The sequence below is a fragment of the Mus caroli genome, chromosome 1, assembly GCF_900094665.2.
Source record: "Mus caroli chromosome 1, CAROLI_EIJ_v1.1, whole genome shotgun sequence".
Lineage (NCBI taxonomy): Eukaryota > Metazoa > Chordata > Mammalia > Rodentia > Muridae > Mus > Mus caroli.
This window is the reverse complement of record NC_034570.1, coordinates 75,424,177-75,444,054: the sequence shown is the minus strand read 5'-3', so window position 1 is coordinate 75,444,054 and position 19,878 is coordinate 75,424,177. Positions and strand designations below refer to the sequence as shown.

Genomic DNA, 19,878 nt, shown 5'->3' with positions numbered 1-19,878 from the left:
ACTCTATTTAGATGAAAGACTTAACAATACTTCCCCCCTTGCTTTTTTTTTTTTTTTTTTTTTTTTTTTTTTTTTTTTTTTTTTTTTTGCATTGTCTATGAGTGTGTGTGGTTAAAAGCATGAGATTTGCATTCCAGCTGTCCTGGATCCAGGCTGTGAGATTTTGAGGATTCGTACTCACCCTTTCTAATCCTTCTCTTACTTGGTTTAGAAACTAGAACAATAGGATAATCTCAGTTTTGTTGTAGGGTTACATCAAATAATGTACATTAAGATCTTCAGTGTATCACTTGGCATGTAACCACCACAGCCTTTACAGATGATGGAAATCCTCAATTGCCTTATCGGTGTTTATGGGCAGGGCTGGATGACACCTTGGACCCCTTTCAGGATACAAATATAAATTGGAAACAATTATCATCAATATTAAAAGTGCTTTCTTTTCTTAATCAGGATGCGTGGTTTGTAGCCTTAAAAATGAACACAGTTTTTAAGAATATTGTTCAATTGGAATGGCGCTTGGTGGGTTTGGGGAGGGGGTATGGACTGCTAAGAATTAAGCACCAGGGCCTCTTGTAGGCTAGTCAAATAATTATTCCTTGGCCGTAACCCAAACAAATCCCTGTCTTCAATTAATGTCAGCAGTGGGGATCTTTTCCGCAAAATTTGAAGGCCATTATCTTTGCTTTAACTGAAAAAGTTTAACCTAACCAATTGGCATGGACCTAAGGATAAAGGAATCTGTATCTAAAGATTTGCCTGTATATGTCTTGTTTAGACATCAAGAACAGTTAAAAGGTTAGCTATAAGAAACATAAAGAACAGACTAATAAGGATGGCAATCAACTGCAAGCTTATTTCCAGCCTCGGAAAAAAAAAATACATGTGTGTGTGTGTGTGTGTATGTGTGTGTGTGTGTGTATGTGTGTGTGTGTGTGTATTATATGTTAATATAGTACATATTTCTGACTATTTTATGACATAGTTGGAATACATAGTGAATCTATAGTGCCTAGCTAGACATGATTTGTCTTCTAGATAATGACATAGAAAAATGTTAGTTCTGCAAATGGGTGCTTTAGAATGTCTCTTTTAGTCTAAGGGCAGTGTAATCCAAATAATGGTTCAGCAATACATATGGTAGGCTCAAGACAAGATAAGAAGGACCTTCATACCCAGTAGAATAAAATGATAAAGTAAATAAGGTCAAATATTATCTGGTATGTGTAATTGTTGTGATTTTTAGAGGCTCCCCACTCTGAAAACATGAAATTGCAAAGAGGCATAAGTTTCTTCCAAATAATGTGCCGCCCTATCTCTTTCCCTTTCCACTATCCTCTCTCTTCTAGGAGCCCCATGCTAATAAATTATGTGCTATAATTGCTAAGTTGTCAGGCTCTGTGATTCCTGATCTACAGTCACCATCTCATTCTGTCTGAACTTTTATTCCTGTCTTGCTAGTTTACTAAGACTAATCAGCTGGCTGAAGCCCCACTAGGAAGTTGAGCTGGGCTCTTCCCATGCAGCAGTCAGTGACTGTGGCTCACACAGAAGGTGTCTCTCAGGAAGCTGACGTCCTGTTGTATCCCACAGCCCTGGGTAAAAGGCACTCTTACTTTGTCCCAACTTGTTAGGAAAATAACTCAGGTGAATTGCTTGACATGTCAGGAGCGCAGGTTGGCAGTGGTTTGAGAACTGCTCTTATGGAGATTTTCCTAAAATGGCATTTCCACCTTACCATTTCTTTTTGTCTTTGAAAGTGTTTGCCAACCTTGCCTAGACATTGTTGTTCAAGACCAACGAGCTGCACTTCAGATGAAACACAGACACAAGCCTTGTCTGTTGCTGTACAACCATACTCTTTTTATTACCATTTTTACATTCTTTTCAATGCAAAGTTGAATTTTTCTTGAATTTTCCTTTGATTTCTTGGCTCTCTCCCTGAAGGTAGTGCTAGTAAGCCCCTAACTGGTCAAAGGCAGAGAGGAGAGGCCCTGAGGGAGGGTCTCAGCCTGTACACTAAGGTCACATGGCCCTTAAGTTAGTACTGATTGCATTCAAGGCAGGAAATGAGCCAATTTGGAGCCATCCTGGTTCATCTGTTTGAGAGCCTTTGGGAAGGGGATCCTGTTTACTGGAAATTTTTGGGAAATCCCAGAAGCTATAGTGAAGGTACCTGAAGGGCATTGCTAGTAGGATAGAGTGGGAGGGGAGAGTGAGGAGAGATGGGAAGGTAAGGATCACCTCCAAAGAACCAGGCTTGCCCTGGAGAGTGTCCCAATCACCCTCTTCCTTCTGTCTTTATGGAAGCAAAGCACCCAGAGATCACGCGACCAGGAAGGCTGGTTCCCCTAGTGGCATGCAATGGTCTTAGGATAAATTTTGGTGAACTTTTTAAAAGCAAAATTCAGGACTGCCTGTTATTGGATTCTTCATAAATTATTCACAACAATCCAAACAATGGGTGTCTGATACTAAGGTAAAATTGTGTGACATTGTCAGCATCCTGGGCTACAGTCTGGAAAGAAAATTTGCTTGTTACATGATGGAACCACAGCAGTTCCTGAGACTGTATAAGGAGGATGTATCATTTTTGTTATAACCTTTATAACCATAGGGATCAGCTGGAATAGCTTACTGTTTAATCATCTATGAATTAACTTATTCTGTGTTCATTGTTTTGTGTGAGTGTGTATGTGTGGGTGTGTGGGTGTGAGTGTGTACCTGTGTGTGTGTGCACGAATGCATGAGTGTATGTGCAAGAGTTTATCTATGTGTGTGAGTTCTTGTGTGTGTACATGAATGTGTATGTATGTGTGCGTGTGAGTGTGTACATGTGTGTGTGCACGAATGCATGAGTGTATGTGCAAGAGTTTATCTATGTGTGTGAGTTCTTGTGTGTGTATGTGAATGTGTATTTATGTGTGCGTGTGAGTGTGTGTGTGTGTTTAGAATTTTTAGCCCTTCAGCTCATCAGTAATGCTTCCTGAATCCCATTCAGCTATTCATTACTTTTTCTTATTTTCCTTTAGTATAAACTTAAAAGATAACAGACATGAAGCTGCCTTCCCGGGCAGATCTGTAATACAAAGGACGACTGGAATGCAGGTCTTGGTCTTACATCACAGCTGTTGTTTGTTGGCTTGTTTGCTTTTGACTTTTTGTTTTCAGCAGTAGACCTTCTGAGGTGGATACTTGTGTCATGAACTGTGGGGAAAAAAGTCTAGGAAATAGCATACTGATTTAGATATTCCCTCTCTGAGACTCAGGTTACAAAGGTGTTGAGTCCAAACAGTCAACTTGAATCACAGAACAAGTAGTCACAAGTGACTTAAATGTCCCTTTATCCCCATACCTCCTCATGTTATCTCCCTGTGCTTGCAAGTGACTGTGGGGCTGGGTAGGGTATTTTCTCTACTTTATTAACTCGTAGAAGCCAATGGAGGCCCTGTTCAAGATTGGCAGGACAATGCAGGGCTAAGTTGGGTGAAGATACGGACTTGGGAGGACTAAGCATATCTCCTCGTGGGCTACCCCATCAGGACAGGTAGAGCAGTACCTCATCCTGCCCCTTCTTCCCCAGACACCATAGCCTTCTGTTCCAGAATTAGTGCCTCACTATGTCATTTCATCTGAAAGTTTCTCTGTAGGAAGAGGAGAGAATCACAAATTAGGACTGAGTAGATTGGCTAGATGGCTTCTAGCACACACACACACACACACACACAAAGTTATTGAGGAAACAGGACATGGCACAAGCTAAGATGCAAGCAAGCATAGTAATTTTGAAAAGGGTCTAGATATTCAAAGAGATGATTTGGGTCTTTAAAGAGGCATGGTAGTGATGGGCTCTAAACGTAGAAAGTTCTCAGAGGAGCAAGTGTCAGGACAAGAACCTCTTGCCTCATGCTCTTGCTGAGGGCTTGGCAAACCCTAGAAGAAGTCAGGGAATAAGCCACATTTGGAGCCTCTTCATCTGGAGGTAGCAGTCCCAGGGCAGAATTTCTCAGGCAGTGTTGACATTTTGAAGCCAGATAGTTCTTGGTTTCAATTGACTATCCTGTTTATGGTGGGGTATTTAACAATAGGTGTGTACTCCATCAATGAGAAATTAATAATAGTACTCCACCTACTATACCCTATTTCAGTTAAGACAACCAGAAACATCTGTGGATATTGCCAAATGTCCACCGTGAAATAGAATTTTTCCCATCAACCCTATCTGAGAAAATCAGTCTGGAAATTGAGCAAAAGGCTCGGGGATAAGAAGGTATCTATCTACAAAGAGATGGTATCAGCCTCAAGTATATGCTGGAGCTGAAGTTACAGATGTCCCTTGTGTAGACATCAGGTATCTGGAAGGTGACTGCATTCCTCTGTCTTGTTACTGTGAGTTCCTCAGTGTTGCTGTCTTAGTTCTAGCGAAGGCCACAAAATAGAGTGGGTGGCTGTATCATAGTTACTCATCTGATCACTCTGATAGAACACCTGAAAGAAATAACTGAAGAGAAGAATTTAATCTGATTTAGGACTCCTTGGTCCATCATAATGAAGAAGGCATGGTAGCAGAAGTGGCTTATGATTGAGATGGTGAACAGGAATAGGTGACTGGTTCCATTGGGTCAGTAGTCAGAATGGGTGGCTGGTTACATTGTGTCAGCAGACAGAATATGTCAGTAGTCAGGAAGTATAGAGTCTCATGCAGGAGTGGGGTCAGACTAAGACCGATAAGTCTTCTATCCTGTTGACTCACTTCTTCCAGATAGGCCTTACTTTCTAAGATTCTATAACCTTCCAACACAGTGTCACTACCTTGAGACCAAATGTTCAAATACAGGAGCGTGTGGAGAACATTTCCTATTCATACCATAACAGTGGCTAAGCAAGATACAGCTAGTTCTTACAATTCTGGAACCCCAGGGAAGCCAAGATCAGGATCCTGTTGATCTCTTGTTTTCTGAAGCCTTCTTTCTGGTTTGCTGGTTGTCTCATAGGCCCACAATAGACAGCAAACTCTCGTGTCTTATATGGGTAGCATTTTTCCTTTGCTTTCATGATTTAGTGACAACCCTAAGGTCCCATTTCCTAATATAAGCACATGAAGAATATAAAGAAGGCCACAATTTATAATACAGTGATGTCGCTCTATAACCATGCCTTGATTAAGAGTGCCTACGTATTAAGAATTGGTCACAACAGTCCTCAGGGATCTTTTGGCTCAGCCAGACCAGCAGCTCAGCATTGCAATGTGGTCCAAGGACTTTGCCAAGTTAGAGAGACTAAGGGCCTGGGAAATAACTAACTCTGGAAGGACCTCACCTTTGTAAGCATCAGAACCTGAGTTCAATCCCCAGAGCCAGGGTAAAAGTTCTGAACTTGGACCTCTTACTTAGCTTCCCAGTACTGGGAAGACAGAGGCATGTAGATCAGGGCACTCACTGAGCAGCTGCTTGGCCAGTCTCAAGCCATACAGAGATTCGGATTCAAAACTACAAGGTGTGGATGGTGAACAACTAATGACAAAAGGTTGATCTCTGGCCTATGCATGCATGTACATGCAAGCACTCATCACGTGCACACAGGGGCTAGGGATGGTCTCGAGAGCTAAGTGGAAGTGAGACTTGAAAGATGAAAGGAAAGGCACTGGACCTTTGGAGCAGGTGAAAGGTCACTCTCCCTTTAGCAGCCGAGAGAATTTTGTTTCTTTGTGTGAGACAATAAAGAACTGTTGGCAGTTAGTCAGGAATCCACACCGGTGTCTTCTTCAAAGGCCCGAGAGTTGCGAGCAGCCATGTACACATTATCAACTCATTCAGATTATCTTTCAAAAATTCCCCCCTACTCTTCCAGCTGCTAATGGTTAGAGTTGATTGCATCTGGCATCGACTTCGGCTTTTCAAGTTGCTCAGGCAGCCCTGACTGGTCAGGTCACTGTCCTCTTCAGTTCATTCAGATGAGAGATTGGAGGAAGGAATGTAGAAACCTAACCCACCCAGTTCCTCCCCCACAACAATAAACATGCCTCAGAAACTAGAAACAGTGCATTAAAAAACACCCGAGTGAACAGCCATCTAGCTTGCTCGAGTAGTTTCTTTGTGAATGTCTTCATTATCAGACGTAGAAAGGACAAGGGCTTCCATCTTCTAATTTCTTCAGGTAGCAGAAGGAGCGTTTCGGTGGTGTTTCTCGAGATGGCGTTAGTTGGAGACCTCAGATGAGTGGTACTGTCTTGCTAGTTTAACTCCTGCTATGCCCTGTTCATGTATAAAATCATACCACAGGGCATAGTGTAAGCTTCCCCACTACTATCTTTCATTGTTGCTTCTGACATTTCCCATGCCATCTCTTCTCCAATGTAACCACATCTCTCTTCCTAAACAGCATCTTGGATCTGCCTTCAGCCAGCTCTAGCCTGTGGTCGCACTGTAGTCTGTAGACCCATTTGTGCTTACTAGTTCTATAAGCTATTCTCATCTAGCATGTTTCCAATTATTAGGAGGAAATCTGAGTGCCAAGGATTTCTAGGTTTTTTTAGTCAGAGCAGTTACCAAAAAAAAAAAAAAAATCACAGATCAAGGACTTCTATGGCATGCATAATAAGAGATTTTCATGTATCACCTCAATAGATCGCCATGATAACCTTACACAGTGGTTATTGTTATTGCGTGTTGTAGATGGAAATATTGAACTTCAAGAGAGTGAGCAACTTGCCTGGAGGAACAGGGCACAGAGAGGAGGTAACAGAAGTTGTCTCAGTTTCCCGTCACAATCAAATTTGTGAACAGCTTTGGAGTTAGACAAAGTGATCAGTTATTAAAAGGCATTAAAGCTATATGATGCTCACTTTCCATTCTCAGAGTAACCCTTTGCAGGTTGTCTGTCTCAAAAGTCATTTTAGAATGCATTCCCATATAGATTACTTATTTGTCACTGGAGCAGTGGCAATTCACTGTCAACTTGACACAACTAAAAGTCACTTGGGACGAGAGTCTTAATAAAGAATGCTCTAGATCCAGTTGGCCTGTGGCCATATCTGTGAGTATTATCTTGATTGTTAATCAGTACCAGAAGACCCAGCCCACTGTGGGCAGTATCATGCCCTAGGCAGGAGGTCCTGGACAGTATTGAGAAAGGAGAAAGCTAGCTGAGGACAAGCAAGCAGCTGAGCAAGAATGCATGCCTCTGCTTCTTTCTGTGGTTATAATGTGACTTGATACAAGCTCTTGCCTTCACTTCTTCTCAATAATGGGCTGGGCCCTTTCTTGCCTAGGTTGTTTGTTGTCCATGTTTTATCATAGCAATGGAAATGAAACGAGAACACTGGGTGAAAGGACACATTACTGCTTTGTTGTGAGGGATATCTATAGCTTGTCTTTAACACAGCCCATTCCACTGAGTTTCAGCTTTGGACTTGTGTAGTCGAAATTAGGTGCATAGCTTTCTAACTTATTCTTCCCTTTATATTTGATCTTAGACAAAAAGTCAAAGAGTGATTCTTTTTTTTTTTTTTGATGTTGTTTAGAATTTAGCCTCATACCCAAAAAACTTTTGTAAGTTGTATTTCCTTAAGAGTTCTTAAGTTGAGATCAGTGAGATTAGTGTGGGGTTTAATGCATTTGGAAATACTGCCACATTCTGAGGTATTTTCAATTAGTTTCAGAGAGAAAGTGTTCTTTTATTAGTTGGACCACTTTTTTTTTTTTTTTTTTGGAACAGCTCATTTAATTTCAAACAAAGATCAAATTCACTACAAAATTCTCCTTCCTGCCCCACAGGCTCCTCAAAATAAGACAGGAGACAGGCCAAACAGACAAACTTTTTCCTTGTGACTTGACATGAGGGTTTCCTGGAAATGTTAGTTAGATGTGTTTAGTGGGGAAATAAAGTCTTTTCCTGACACTGAACTCCCAGGAACTGTTGGGAGTGGCATCGTCCTCCTGTAGACCAGTTTAAACCACCTACAGGGAGGGAATCAGGTCACACTGCTGAGGTACCCTGTGGTTCCTTTATAAGTTTCTTGTTTGGTTCCATAGGCATTTCTTGCATTACCAAGATCTTCCATAAAGTCAACCACAACCATAATACTGGGGACTCAGGCTCACATTTGCAGCAATCAGGAAATAGATTAAACACAGGTTTTCCTATTTCTCCAGCTGCCAAAAGTGATGTCAGTTGTGGTAACGATTGTTACTTCAGTTCCCTGCAAATCCAGGGCTTTCTGTGTGAATGTCTGTTCTGAGCCCCGTTCACACGTTGTTATGGAAAATCTGATGATGGTTGTGAAGCAACTGGGTATCCGGACACTTCCTCACATGCCCGGTCAGGGCTTTGCTTTCCTGGAGCCATCAGACTCCAGGGACAGAGCACACATGAGAAACTTACTTAGTGTTTAAGAGCAAAGAAAGGTTTGTGGCAATAGGTCTGCATTCTTCCCTTCTGTCCAATTACAGAAACTATGTTGCAGACATTTTTGCTCTTTCTACACCACATTGTAAAGGGGGCCATGGTGGAATTCAAATCCACTGGTTTGTATCCAAGCCAGATTTATAAACTCTGTGTCCTGTATTTCTGACCATTATAAAGAAAATAAAACCCTAACCAAAAAAGTGATATGATGTTTCAATATAAACCTCAGAACTAATTAGAATGTACTTCTAGTAAGAGAGAATAATGTTGTCGAAACAACACCATGAGTGTGAAAGACTTCCTGCCCATGACACTTTCGGTCCTGCATGTACCTTAGAGAAATTTTTCTAAGTCTTGCTGCTTTGATTCTGTCGTGTGTGTGTGGACATATATATTACTTATGTTATTGCTGTGGCAAAAGCAGCTTAAGGATGGGAGAGGAATTTTTTAGGATAATGATTCAGGGACATAGTGTATCATGGTGGTGAAGTTCCAGAAACAGGAACAATAGGCAGCTGGTCCTGTGACATCCTCAGTCAGGAGGTAGAGAGGGATGGGTACTGTTGCTAAGCTCCCTGTATCCTTTTCATTCACTCCTGGATTCAAGTCCACATTTAGGCTGTCGAGAAAGTTCCTCAGCAACATGCACAGAGGTGTGTCTCCTTGGTGATTCTAGATTGGTCAAGTTGTCAAAATTTATTAATCATAATAATGTACGGTATTGATGGAAACATTGAAGGCATTTTGATTTACCGATTTCTAGGAGCACTATTATGCCTTTGGTGCCATTTGCTTTATTATTGTGCTCCCCCTTAATTGATTAAAGGAATGCAAAATGACTTTTTAAAAGTAACTTTAGAAGATTTTAAAATTACTTTTACTTTATGTTTATGAGTGCTTTACCTGCACATATGTGCACCATATGCATTCTTGGTGCCTACAGAGGCCAAAGAGGGTGACCAACGCCCTGGAATTGGAGTTACAGATGGTTGTGAATTGCCATGTGGGTGCTGAGATTCAAACTGCCCCCCACCCCGCACCTCGAGAGAGCACCCATTGTCCTTAACCCCTGAGCCACCTCTCTAGCTTCAGTTTAAAATATTTATTTTTGAGTTTTATTTAATTCATGATTGACTCCAAACCTTTCCTTACTGAGAAGTGAACATCTCTGCTTAAACTTCTTTTCTCATCCTTAATTATTTTGAGCAGTTTCCAGAGCCTCATGGAAGCCAGGGAAGAACCCACCCCCACCCCCCAATGAGGGCAGCACTCACCCCAGCAGGCCACAGAGGAACCAAATGGCTCCATTGCCTCCTTGGTAGATCTTGATATGTCCTTTTAATAAAGCTTGGCTTTCTTCGTTGGTGGTCTCCTGAAGTCACCAGCCCTGCCAGGTCTTTTGTGGCGACAAAGGAGGAATTGGAGCGAGATGGCCTCTCACATGTTGGCACTCCATCCTGGATTTTCTCCCTGGCAACTCTGTGCCCGTCAAGGTCTGGCCAGCAACCTTGTTATTTTCTCCAGCTCGCCTCTCCCCATGTGACTGGCAGCAGGCATGAGTGGTATTTAGGCAGGTCCATTAAAGCATTGGTGTGGCCTGCTTGGTTACCCTTTGCCATTTAAGATCATGGTACCCAGGCTTGCCAGCTCAGTCTTGGCCAGTTTGAAAAGAAGTTTTCTTTCTGGAGCTTCAATGCCTTTCCATTTTCCAACATCAAGTAGCACTGTCTCAGTCCTTACCTCTAACCTTCATTCTACTCTTTGTTTATTTTGGTGTGATCACCAGGAGGCTTTAGAATGGACAGTACTTTCACACTCTCTATTTTCATTTGCTTCCAGCTTGCCTTGATACTTCCTAACCGCACCTTCTAAAGCCCAAATAGATTCTCCTGTGCACTAAACTTTCGAATCTCTCTGGTCATAGCTTTCCTTTTTCTTAAGTGGATGGTTGGCAGGGCTGGCAGAGGTGATGCTCTGGAGTGCTGTTTAGTTCTCTGGTACTTTGTCAGAGTTCTGGCTGTCAGTCACAGGATCCTATTAGTGTTGCAAGTCTAGCAAGTAGAGTAGCTCTTCCATGTCCCCATCTCAGATTGTGTAGTAACAAGTGTTATAATTAAGGGATACCTGTTCGCTGCAAGAACTGCAATGCCATTTGCAACTGGTATGTTTGGATTTGTTATTCTTTATTTGTTATTTGGTGGGCTCATTTACTAGACTGAGGAATGGTTTAAAAAAAAAGTTTTCTCAGGGTATGTTGTAGACGAGCATCAATATATCAATATTCTAGAAGATGTGAGTTTTGAATTAGTTATACCAGGAGTTACTATTGCTGCAGCAGCAGCAGCAGTGGGGTGGAATCCAGAGGAATGGATGATTGTGGCATGAAGTTGGATGTAATTGTGTGAAATAAGAGAATGGCGGGCTTGGAAACTGAAGGAGATGTCTCCCCATAAAGTGCCTGCTGTGCAATCTTGAGCTTCTGTGTTCAGTGTCTAGAGCCCACTTTAAAACACTGGGTATGGTGGTGTGTATAGGTAATCCTCTCATTGGGAGGTGGAGACAAGAGGATCCCTGAGGCTTGCTGGGCTGCTAATATAGTTGACTCAGGCGAGTTTCTGATTTAGTGAGAGACCTTGTGGTAAAAATAAGAAGTGGAGAACTGAGGAAGAAGATACTGTATGTTGCTACCTCGGGCATCACAGCTCCCATCTTGGAGCACAAACCAGTGCTCAGGAGGCATTTTTGAACCCTCGAACTTCTTCTCTCTTCATTTCCCAGTTGGGGGATGAAAACCAAGACAGCAGAAGCTCACCTCACATTCTGACTATAAACAATGAATTAGGAACATGGGAGAAAGGATAGGATCTTAACGAGAATGATTTTTAAAATAGGCTAGTAATTTCATGTGTTTCTCCCTCGCGTGTTTTTGAGTGCAGAAGTATGATTTGAATGTTAGTTTTCTCTTTTTAGAAGACACTTAAAAATGAGTGCAGAGTTACAAAATCTCAAACCCTTTATGAAATTAGGATAACTGATTTAACAGTTACCCCATAGGTACTGGGCATTATATATAACATTTTTCCCCTTCTGTAGATCTTTTATATTTTATAATGTTCTGTATTGTATCTTTTCTAAAAGCATAGACTTATGTTAAATGTAACACTACTATGCTGTTTTTGCATTGGGTACTGTAGGCTCAGTCTGTCTAGATTGCAATAGGGTAGTGATACAGATGTGGGAAGATGAACGGAAGTCCATAAAGCTTCTGAGAGGTCTGCCTGGAGTCTGTTGTCTCCCTGATGCACCGGATGAACTAAGTCTTTGCAGCTTCAGTCTTGATGCTCTCTGGCTTTAGATAATAGGTCACTGTGAACCATCAGCCCTGCTTAGTTGGCCCCTTTACTCACCATATTTGCCTCTGAAAGCTTTTTGGCTGTCTCCAAAGATCAAATGTGCCCTCCAAGAGCTAAGACCAGCTGCTAGAGAGACCATGGGAAAGACTGTGCCTGAGGTTGGGAAGACAGTTGCAGAAAGAAATGGGAACTTGAGAAGGTAGCACACAGGCACTGCTACAAACACTGGCTGCATGATTGGAGTATGTCTGCTGCCTCTGAAAGGGCCAGTGGGAAGGAGAGCTCTCCCTGAGGGTTGTCTGTCAAAACTCCTGTGTCATTACCCAGTAGCTAGCCTTTGTGTGCAGCCACAGATTCACACCATTGCATCAACAGGTGTGAACTTCACCCTGTAGCCAGCCTTCTGTTCCCTCCTCCCCCACATCACCTCCATCTCTCACTCACTCTTTTGTAAGTCCCTAAGTTGGTGACACCAACAGGTGAGACCTGTGGCTGAGATGGATGTCAGTAAAGATTTATAGGAACCCCTTTTTAAAGTAGCATGCTAAGACTTTGGAAGGAAAGTATTTGATGAAGGGGTGTATGCTATTTTATTATTATTATTATTATTTTCTGCTTTTTGAACATGCTTATGCAAAATTACAAGGGTTGCACCTGATGGGAGCAAAGCAATGTATTTAAGCACACATCAAGGCCATATTTTTATCTCCCCACAAGGGTCCCCTAGCCTCTGTCCTGTACACCCGTGCAGTTTGACATGTGTGATGATAATCCTGCGTACAGTTTGTTCCCAACCTAAGCTGTTTGTTCTGCCCTTCTGGAGGAGAGCCAGATATGAAATAGAAACCATGCCATGTGCCCTTCATCCCCCACCCACCCCTTCTGCATTACATATTTGCATTATACAGTGTGGCCCACCTGACTCATTTTAGTTCCAGAGCTGTGAAGTTCTGTCTGGGTGTCTCTTGGTATTGTGATAGGAGTTCAGGAAAACCTTAGAAGTAAATGAGAGCCCTGGAGCTTGGCCGGTGAGTTTCATAGCCCAGCTGGGGCTGTTGGTAGGACTGTCTGACCCTTTCTCCTCCTGAAGTAAGCAGTCTCAGTGCAGTTACAATGAGAAACCCAGAACACTCGTGTTTGTTTTTGCATTGGCATCTCCATGCTGAGTCTTTACTAGTAAGTAAAAAAGTAGCTTGTCTTTTACAGACAGAATTAATATTTTAGAATAAATAGAAATATCATAAAATTAGAGGCTTCGTTTGGTAGACTTTAACTTATCTGAAACCCACTGTGTAAACAGTAAATGCTAATGGATCAGAATTACAGCCAACCCCTTCAAGAGGAGATGGAGTCCGAGCTTGTTGGTACACACTTCCTATAATCACAGCACTGGAAAGGCTGAAGCAGGAAGATCTTGAGTTCAAAGACATCCTGTACTACATAACAAGACCCAGACTCATACACAAAAACTAAGGCAAGAGGGAAAACAAGTTGTTTTGGTCAGCATTTGTGCCTGTGAGTTTTAAAACCACTGCCTTCCTGTATCTCACCTTGATCTTATCTGAAACTATTGCCTTTGTTATCCATGTAATTAGATAAAGACCTCCTGGTCTGTCCATTGAGATTTTCACCATGTATCTGGGCTAGATCTATATATTTAACTCCATATGTCCCTTAAGGTCTTTGGGAAGCCTATAAAACCACATCTTTCTTATGGCCTACCCATTGCTGGTCTCTTACCAAACTGAGCCTTGTTCTATCTTGTCTTTAGTAGCAAGTCCGTGGCATGCCCGCCCTTTGTTTGGTTCATGTTTATGAAGTGTCTGCTATGTGGCAAGCCTTGTACAAACACTGGGGTGACAATCCTGTTTCCATATCCACAGATTAGCCCTTTCCTTCTGACCCCAGCCAAATGTGTCAGTAAGGTACTTACCTAATGTTCTTAGCTAAAAGCGCTCTTCCCTCCTTTGTGCATCTAGAACTGCCCCCCCCCCCCCCCCCGTGCACCTGTTGTGAAATTCACCTGTTTGCTTCACAGTCTATTAACTTATGAATGAAACATGCCTGCCTTTCCGGAATTGCTTGCAGGCACACTTCATCAGGATGCAACTTTGCCTACCCCATGGCATTTAATGTAGCTGTTCACTCGTTCAGGAGTATTTATGCTAATTGACTCCACTATAGACTGTTCGGAACACTCTGTTGATTTGTACAGATTAAGTTCTGGGTTCATGAAAAATAAGTACTGCTGAAGGGACTGTCTGATGTAAAACTTGAGAACAAGAAATGCTTTCAGGGGTTCATAAAGAGTCCCCTTTCTAAAGGAGAATGACAGATAATGTCCTGTTGTGGCCAGCTTTGTTAAATTGTAGAGAAGAAAGGCAGCATTTTCTCCTAAATAAATTTCTATGACACCTAAATTAGAAGCTTGAGTGTAGGCTCCAACTATTCCTTATGTTTTCTAATATTTTAAATGAGAACCAGAATGTACATTTTTGCTTCAATCAAAACCCCAATGAATTTTGTATTCATTTGTTGCCAAAACTCTTGAAGCGCATGGGTTACATTGATGTTTACTGTTTTAGTATTGACTGTGTCTGGTTTGTAGTTGCTATAAACACTTGCATTTTGAAAGAAAATTTAAATAGTGTGTTGATTTTATGTAGGTACCGCTTGTGCCTATAACATTAGCTCAGTCTTCCTTCTGAAAGGGGTGAGCTCCCCGTATTGTGATTGAATCCACATTTCCAGATGCCTATGGTGACATTTTATTTTTATTTTTCCATTTTCTTCCCAGAATGAAGACCTAAATGACCTCAGCAAATCCTCCTTTTAACTCATGGGTACCCAGACTCGAACTATTTCACAATTCACAACCAGGACCTCACGTCTTCCTCCTCAGTAGATGGTACGATGCATCCGTTACAGTTTTGTTTACTTTGTACGATCCTCAGGAGTTCATTGACTGAACTGCACGTTCTACATTGTGCCAAGCAACAAGAAAGCACTGTGACACCGGAACAATTAGTGTGCATAAACTTCATCTTGAACTTTAAGGACAGCTGGTCACGAAGAGCTGGTGCACTCCCTACCACCAAGAGAATGGGTTTACTCTCATCAAATTTGCAACCGACGCTTCCTCTACTCTGAAACCATGTTCCATGATGCGCCTCTGTAAATTACTTCATATGGAACTGTTCATGTTGGGTGGAGAGAGTATTAAATATTTAACATAGGTTTTGATTTATATATGTAATTTTTTAATGAAAATGTAGCTTTCCTTACAGCACATTTTTTTTTTTTTTGGATGTGGAACTGAGGTGTTCAATGTTCTGTTTTAAAGAGTGGGATGAATGCTTAAAACAAGGTTATAAAGAGTAGACTAGGGGATGATCCTTGTTTTAAGGTTCTAATTCAGAAAAATAATATAATAAGAATCATAGTGCCATAGAAGGTTCTGGACTGTATAGTTGTACTTGCTGATATTGTCTCTTGTAATATAAACTTGATGTTGAGCTGAGTTCCTTTTAAGAATTAAGCTTAGTTTTGTATGTTGGTTTTTTTTTTCCAAACGGAAGGAGGATGTATTCTACTGGGGTGTTTTCAAGTGTCGGCTTAGAATTGGAAGTTGAATGGAAGCGAACTGTAACAAAGAAAGGAAACCACAGACTTCCATTGTAAATACTGTAGAGAGAAGAAGCCATGAGCAATCCCTTCAAGTCAAAAGCTCTCCTTGGAATGAAGAATGTGGGTGTTTATAAATTCTGAAAATGTCTTTCTGTTCATAATACTAGACACTGTTGGACCCTCCCCCCACTTCTATAAGCTTTTACCCCCACCCACCCTCGTCCTTTTTTTCTGTGTACATATCATGTTTCATTTCATACATTGCCTCGAGAAGGCTCAAGAGACAAGTGCATTCTTGCTAACTGGAAATTAAAATTCCAGATTTTTTTTTGTTTGTTTTTTAAGTCATGACCAGGGTTCTGTGTTTTGTTCCCTAAGACACCTACCTTGTGTGTTCTGGGAACTTGCCGTGTTATGTGTGTTTGAAATGAATGCAATTGGCCCATTTGCCCTGGTGTTTGCTGGCCTTTTAGTGGTTAGCTAATAAAACACAGTTTACAGAGAGCACATAAAAACTTAGTGACCTGCTGTTGAAACATCTAGTTAGGAGTGAAAATGTTAATCCTTTCCTTGTTTGGAAGGTCCACATATCTTGGAACTTTTTACTTTATCAAGTAGAAATGGCAATGACTATACCTGAAGGTGTTTCCTCTGGAATTGTAAATTGTCTTTGCCTTGAAACTCCCTGAAATGACAGTGAGGATACAATGATCAGGCTCCCTCTGAGTCCCTGTGAACTCAGCCCTGCAGCAGGGAGGAGCAACACTCTACTTCTGGGAAGGTTGGAGCCTCCTGGGTGGGGCTGCAAGGAAGGAGCAAGGGTTGGGAGGCACTGCAGTTGCCCAGTTGCCCTGATCAACTGGTTGGGGACCCCTGGCTCTATTCAAAGAGATAAATAGACCCCCAACTGCTGAGGTTCGGGTTAGTGTTCAGTCAACCAGATGTACAATGTTCAGTGTTGCAGATCTTAATCATTTGCATGCTCATCAATTTCTAAGATAAATAGGTCTCTAGTCATAAGAATTCATTGTTTTCAAGGAACTCATCAAATGACATCATTTGCTGTCAGTTAGAAAGGCTTTGAAAATAGGAAGTGAAAGTTGGTTTTTTACAAATGTATGAGAAAAGACTCTCATTGTTAAAGTGACTTTTAATTTTTTTTTTAAGCATTCTGACTCAAATTCTTGCTAAGGTAAGAAGAAAGCAAGCTGCTTGCTCTCTGCCCTCAAGGATCTGAGTTACTAAAAAGAGACTAGAGAACAATGTCCGCCCCAACCATTTGCCTGTAAAGCTGGCTGAAGTTTCTCAAGGGGCCTAGGCTTTGAATATTTATGACTAACATACCTCTGCGTGTGGGGTTATTGACACTTGGGGTGAGAACAGGAACAAACAGACTGGACAATCGTCTCCTGGTTTCTATCTCTCTTGCTTTGTATTGGGTCAGTAGTGTAAAGGTAGCCTTTCTTGTTCAGCTTCTTCTAGACTTTACCTGAGCTGGGGTTGATGAAAGCATCAAACTTGGCTGACTTAGAACTGGAAGTTGCTGGTACCCAGGCTGAAATCTCTTGTGCTGGCTTCTTGAAGGGTTTACTTTAAGCACATCAGCTGCTAAGTTTTTGTGTTCAATTCCTATTAAAGGCGGTTGGCCTTTATCTACTTCCAAGAATTTGCAGGCCAACCAAGGGCTTATATTAATGGGGCTTCTAGTGGCTTCTAGCTAACCAGGAAGTTAGTGGCTTTTTTCTTTATGAGACCAACCTTTCACAGCATTCTTTCTTAAAGACTTGTTAAGACAGGGTTTTTAAATTCTTCTTTGTGAAAAGAACAGGTATGCTCCCTTGGCTATGATGATAGCTTTCTTTTGGGCAAAAGCATAGCCCTAGAACCAGCTGGAAATGAGGGGACTCCATTAATGATCAACCGCCTAGATCAATAATGACAAATCAGTACTGATGCTACATGTGTGGCTATTTCTTGCTAACTTTCAAAGGTCAGGGACACTCTTGACTAATTTACCAACTACAAAAGTAGATCTACTCAAGAATCATCTAGCCAGAAGTAGAGAGCTTTATCCTGTCTTTCCTTGGCATTTGTCTTTTAGCTCTCATTTATATGTGAGACAAAGTGTTAAGAAACAATCTTACTGTACTATAGGAAACAATATTTTATAGTGTGGAAACCCTATTTGATACAGTGGAACATCCTGAAAGCAATATACCATGTATTTGGATACACCTTTAAAACGGGTGACTTAAAGATAAGGGAAGATGGCTTACCACATGTTGACAGTAAGAGCCATGACGGATAGTACAGTTGTGAAGTGCTGTGGCTAGGGGTGATAATGATCCCATATTTACCTCACGCTGCCTTGGCTGAGCTCTCTAAGTGAGATAGTCATACAAAGAGGTCCTATACCAGGAAACTGACATTGGGGAGAAAAGGATTTTTTGGAAGGCATATGGAGGACAACTCGGGGAACCAAATAAGAACTAGTTTCTTGGTAGTGACAGGACAGGAGGGCTAGTGCTGTCATGACAAGGTGGATGTTAGCAGGAGGTGATGCTCTCCTCACCTGCTCTGGCTGCTTGAAAGTCTTGAAAGAAGCAGGGTGTTCTTCCAGGTGTGTGAGCAGGCACAACCTTGTCAGTAGTAACAAAAAGAGGTCCATGCTGGGCTGGGGTTCTTAGCTATGGAGAGTAAAGACAGCCTTCCATATAGTTAGTAGAACTAAGCATTAAACACTGGGCCTCTGGTCATCCCTGAGTCAAGCCTGAGATGGTGATGGTTCAGTCTCCTCCTCGTGCCTGCAGAGAGTATGGCACAGCTAGTGTGTTGGGTATCTATCACTCACTATTCGCAGCTAGAGCACCAAATAGATGCTGGAAGGAGACTGAGAGGTTCTGGATGTGTTTGGCCCTACTCTTAATTAAAGAGCCTATAATTAGCAAATATGGTTTTTAAGCATATGACTTGGGTAAGGCATTATTTCCCTTCTCTAGCTTATCCATGATGGCTTGGCATTTGGGATGTCCACACCAAGAGATGGGTATGTTATCCCTTTGCCATCCACCTGCTATGTAAACCTCTCTTTGTCCACGCTGTCCCTTTCTCCAGCACTAACCATTATGCCATACCGTAGAACAAATTCACTACCCAGGAAAATGTGTCTGTTTGCATACTCATCTGTAGTGCTAGCATTTTTATTTTAGTCCATTTTAGAACTTTGCCACTGGCCTAAGAGTATAGTTTTCAGAATAATTTTTCTTATGTAGTTGTTTTCCTTATACCTCTTGGCTACAGGGTGGGCCAAACGAATGCTATCTATCTTTCCATTTGCTGTGTGTGGTTTGGTTTATCATCTGAAGATGGTGGTGCTATCGATGGTGCTACTTCATCTGTGTACAAAAGACCGACGCATGGTCTATGTTGCTACCAAAACATTTACTGTATATATGTGGATAACATATTATGTATATATGTAATGGGTACCAGGCCAGGTTTATATTTTTTTTCTTTAGACGTGTTTCACTTTTCCAAGCTTTCTTTATAGTGTTATGCTTGTGTTCAATTCTTTTACCCCCAATTCTGTCTGGTACTTAGAATTGTAGTGTCTTCATCGTTAATTAAAGAAAACCATCTAAATGAACCCACAGATGTGCATATCAGTCATTCTGACTTATTGTCTTTCACTATGGGACCTGGGACAGAGATGGGCCATTCATTGGTTGGTTATGGGCAGTTTATACTGTGAACACGCTTCTATAGTTGCTCTTTGGAACAGGTAGTTTTCTGTTCCTTTTTTGGTCAGTGTTCAATGGCAGAGTATACTAAGAAAGAGAGCTCTGCAAAGATTTTTACCTGCTTGATAGCTGGTGGTACCAAAGGATAAAGGTGTGAGGAAGAAAATAGTGTGTCTTCTCAGTGGAAAGGTCTGTGTTGCCTTTCTGCTCACTGGGACAGCCTTGCCCAGCCTTGCACCTGCACACAGATCCCTCTGTTCGAATGTAGGTTATGGTTCTGGGATCCTAGTTGATTGTCCCTGTAGACCAATGATACTGAGAATTAAGACAAAGATGCTTCTCAGCCCTAGCTCTGAATCATTTGGGAAGATTTCTAAAAGAAGCCATGACTGAGACAACCATGAAAATGATGGTTCAACTGGCCTGGTCATCAACTGCTATCATTCTTCCCTGGTAGATTTTAGCAAGAGGGCAGAGTAAAAACCTTTGCTGGGAAGTGTATAAGCTCATTAGAAATAGCTCTGGAGTGCTGGACTATTCTGGGAATGTGTACTTTTGGGGGAGGGGGACACATGGCTTTCCTAATAGGCAAGTTTGGGAAATCCTGGTCTCTGTGAGGATGGGAATTTTGGATTGTTTTGCCACCAGAAGGTTTAACAACATTGCATTGGTTATTTTTCTATTGCTGGCCTTGGCCAAGGTGATGAGTTTATTTGAGCTTACAGATTTTTTTATCCAGAAGAATAAAATCC

The 19,878-nt window shown here is 41.7% G+C and overlaps 1 protein-coding gene across 1 annotated transcript in view; it reads left to right on the top strand.

The window, feature by feature from the left end:
- Positions 1 to 19,032, top strand: part of Irs1 (insulin receptor substrate 1) — a 59,653-nt gene extending 40,621 nt beyond the window's left edge. The window contains exon 2 of the mRNA XM_021160257.2: positions 14,557 to 19,032. The gene's annotated coding sequence lies outside the window, so the exon portion shown is untranslated. The remainder of the gene's footprint in view (positions 1 to 14,556) is intronic.
- Positions 19,033 to 19,878: the final 846 nt, after the last annotated feature.